The following is a 3,549-nucleotide window of genomic DNA, read 5'->3' as shown; positions in this document are numbered from 1 at the left end:
GGAATGATAAAGGTGAAGGAGGAAGCAGGCAGCACCACATCAAGTGAGTGGATGATGGTCACCACCACCTACCAAAAGGGGTAAACATAAATAACTAAATAAAGTCAAAATACAAAACATAATCACACCACAGCGTTGCATGTCTGGCTGCAAACGGTAAGTCTCCACACGTGGGAACAAACACCTTCCAGAAATGCACAAACCATTCCCTGTCACAAAAACAACAACCACTGAAATTTTATCAAAGTTGCACATTTATGAGATGCGGAGAAAATTGCAAAATAGATTTCGCAGCTTTCGCACCTCCCTGTTTTTGAGGGGCAGCACTGCGACCCTGTTTACCGAATAATTTAGTGTAACAGGCGGAATATTGCCGCAGCGTAGCAGTATTTTCTTCACTAATGTAGAGGAATAACATGTTTTGCACCTCATTTTTTGGCGTAATACAACTAAATTTTCAAGTACTTTTTTTCAATAAAGGTGAAAATTTCAAGGTTTGTGGAACGAAATTTTCTTGAAATGTACTTAAAATTCTTGCCTAGTATGTATGCTCTTTAAAGACAGATAATATGACATATTAAATCAATTTCTGGCTATATCTATTATTCTATCTTCTTTAACATGCCTAAATTTTCTGACGTAATTTACTCTGTGATAGGAAGCGTTAGGAGAAATACATTGAGGTAGTTTGGCCATGTGAAGAGAATGAAGAGCTAGAGACTAACGAGGAGAGTGTATGTGAGTGAGGTGGAAGGGGGGGGGGAAAGGGAGGGGGAGGCCAAGGATGAGATGGAGAGATGGCGTGGAGAGGTATAAAGAGAGGGAGGTGTGAGCTGGTAACAGGGCAGTGAGATGGCGGGGGACAGGGCGACGTGAAGGCGATATGTTTGTGGCCACCCCTTACAGGATTAAGGCGTCTGGCAATTGATAGATAGGTATAATTTATAATTCTTCTGAAATCTCCCCAGAGTTTATCTTCTTCATATACTTATATTTTCCTGCGTAATGTATAAAAATTATCTGGTCCAATGGAAGCGAAATTGGCTCCCGGCGCCTATGTGTCTGGAACGCGTATATTTTCTTTCAGTACACTTACTCATTCAGTCATTTTGGCAACGTCGTAGCGAGTTCAGCGAGAAATGGTTCGGCAGCGTCGCACCTTCGCTCGGGAGCAGATGAAAGAATTCGGCAAATCAAACCATTAAATCACCAGAAAAGCCGCGTTTTGACATTAAACCAGCCTAAATCTGACCAACTTAGTCCTTACCTAACATTAACCCACAATAACACCTTATTTTGCTTGGGGGATGACGAGGGTGCGACATTGCCAAGTCTTTTCTCCAGGCACTCATTCCGACGTTGCCAATAGGACTGGATGACTAAGCGTACCCGAAGAAAAACAATTGCGTCCAGGATGAGAGCAGTCGTGTGGCGCTTGTGTTGTGATCAGGCTGACGGCTTGGATTAATTACCACGAATGTGCTGATTATGCAGAAGCGGGGAAAGGTGAGGAGGATGCCCTTTGATAATCACAAAGAATCGTTCCCTTTGTCCTTCAGTTCCCCCTCCTTCTGCTTGTTATATTGCTGTTTCGCATTTTTTATCATCAGAGATTCACGCATCTGCACTTACACTGAGGAAAAGGGGAGGGATTTCACTTCATTGTCGCTTCAGTTTGTGTGTGTGTGTGTGTGTGTGTGTGTGTGTGTGTGTGTGTGTGTGCTCTGCAAATGCAGAGTTCATCCAGGAACCAAACTTCTTCAACATTCCTCGCGACATAAAACGTTGCAACCACAAAGGAACATCAGTTCAGTGCAGGGGATTGCCCTGCAGGGGCGATTGCTTGCTTGCGGTTGATGGGTCTGCTCAGCCAGACAGACTGGGGTTGACTAACTACCACCACCCTCACCCTGAGTCACACTTTCTTTTTCCACTCATTCTTCACCCTGCCTGCTCCACACCTCTGCCTCACACTGTCACACTCCCACTTTTCTCACCCTGCCTATTTCCCCGCCTGAGTCACCCTGCCTACACCCCACCCTATTTTACTGATGAACCCCTATTACGTCTCCTATCCATCCAGCCCTGGTTGTCCTCCACCTTGCCTACCCACACCCTGCCTCACCCACACCCTTTCTTCCTTGCCCCTTCCTACCCCCCGCCCTGCCTTCCTTGCCCCTGCCTACCCCACCCTATCTTCCTATCTCCTGCCTACTCCCACCCTGCCTTCCTACCCCCAGCCTGCCTCCACCCTTCCTTCCTTGCCCCTGTCTACCCCCACCCTGCTTTCCATGTCCCTGTCTACCCCAACCCTGCCTTCCTTGCCCCTTCCTACCCCCACCCTGCCTTCCTTGCCCCTGCTACCCCCACCCTGAATTCCATGCCCCTGCCTACCCCCATCCTGCATTCCTTGCCCCTTCATACCTCCACCTTGCCTTCCTTGCCCCAGCTACACCCACCCTGCCTTCCTTGCCCCTGCCTACCCCCACCTTGCATTCCTTGCCACTGCCTACCCTCCCCTGTCTTCCCTGCCTCTGCCTACAGCCACCCTGCATTCCTTGCCTCCGCCTACCCCCACCCTGCTTTCCATGCCCCTGCCTACCCCACCCTGCCTATCCGCATCCTGCCTACCTCCATCCTGCCTTCCCCACCCTGCCTCACCCACAGCCGCCTGGAGGTAATGATGTGCAGATTAGATCACTCAGGGAACTTGGTCTTTATAGTTTGATAAACTCTCTCTCTCTCTCTCTCTCTCTCTCTCTCTCTCTCGTGTGTGTGTGTGTGTGTGTGTGTGTGTGTTGCTACTTCCAGACGATTTGTTTCAGCTTGGGATGTATGTTGTATGTAGGGGTTAGAAACGTACACACACACACACACACACACACACACACACACACACACACACACACACACACACACACACACACTGAAAAATTAAAGGCAACGAATTGTCATAGACAGCAAATTTTTCAATACCTATACCAAGATAAACGAGAGGTGGAGAAGAAAGCAGTGGATTAATTTCAGTACTACCTTTTTATATAGAGGTGACAGATATTATACTCTTTTTACTTTAACTTGGCCTAAAATTATCGTCTCTCCATCTCCAGTGCCTAGATTTTAACAGTAGACTAACACTAGAATATGATGCTAGTCATTATGAGGTGCTGTGGAAAGGCTACGATGCAATAGTACTGTCTTTTTTCTGCCACTGAGCTACGTGAAGTAAGCTGTAAAAGGGAGAAAATCTGGGCCAAGTTAAGGTGAAAAGAGTACAGCTGAATAAGATACAGGCTCCATTAATCTTCTCAGTTAGAGAAGAATTTTTGAAATGAGTCTGAATAGTGGGAAATAATACAAAATGACATCATCTTGTTTCAGGGGACAATTCATTAAGTGGTTGTTTGTCATGTGTACGTGTTTGCCCTATAGTTTAACTGACTAACTGGATTTAATATTGATTGGTACGGGACTTGCTCTAGGCGAAGGTTGAGACTTTGAAAGCAGAGACTGACAGCCATGCCTTACCCATTATTGCTAGATCTAGAT

This window comes from Coenobita brevimanus, chromosome 19 (assembly GCF_032717465.1).
Source record: "Coenobita brevimanus isolate Jiangsu-jjx chromosome 19, ASM3271746v2, whole genome shotgun sequence".
In the NCBI taxonomy this organism is placed as follows: domain Eukaryota; kingdom Metazoa; phylum Arthropoda; class Malacostraca; order Decapoda; family Coenobitidae; genus Coenobita; species Coenobita brevimanus.
This window is presented reverse-complemented; position numbering follows the sequence as displayed.